The following is a 761-nucleotide window of genomic DNA, read 5'->3' as shown; positions in this document are numbered from 1 at the left end:
TAAGTAGTTCGAAAAGATGACACCCCAACTTTAATAAGTAAAGTTGAGTACGAAGTGGATACTTCGGTTTAGATAAGAAACTAAGTTTTGACTTTACTAAGTAAAGTGGAGTACGAAGTAAGAACTTCGGTTTAGAGTTTTCGCAACGTTAAGCTTTAAAGTAAAGCTGAGTACGAAGTGAAAACTTCGGTTTAGACCTGCGAAGATGAACCTCGGCTTAAATGATATATGCAAAGTCAAACTTCGGCTTTTTTTTTTTTTTTTTTTTGAGAAACCAATATTAATAAAAAAAAGTTTAAGAAAACTTTAAATTTTATTAATATGGATAGCTGGACCCGAAGTGGGCTGCCTACGTACCCTTATCGGGATCAAGCTAAGTCGTAGTTCTATACAAATAAATTAACTGTAAAAGAGTTTAAGGTGCAAAGAATTCCAAGACCTCGGGACTGGTTTTCCCTCTGAGTCCTCGAGCTGATAGACTCCATTTCGGACTTCGCGAGTAATTCTGTACGGTCCTTCCCAGTTAATTCCCAGCTTTCCTGCATTGAGCTCCTCGGTGTTCTCGTAAACTTTCCGGAGGACTAGGTCGCCAACTGCCAAGGGTCTGCTTCGGATTTTGGAGTTATAGTACCGAGCTACTGCGTTCTGGTAATTCTGGATCCGAACCAAGGCCTAGTCCCGACGCTCGTTGATTGTATCGAGAGTATCCTGTAGGAATTCTTCATTCTCCTCAGCTCGGAGTGGGTTTAGCGAGGTACGGA

This window comes from Camelina sativa, chromosome 5 (genome assembly GCF_000633955.1).
Source record: "Camelina sativa cultivar DH55 chromosome 5, Cs, whole genome shotgun sequence".
In the NCBI taxonomy this organism is placed as follows: Eukaryota; Viridiplantae; Streptophyta; class Magnoliopsida; order Brassicales; family Brassicaceae; genus Camelina; species Camelina sativa.
Note: the sequence above shows the minus strand (reverse complement) of the source record.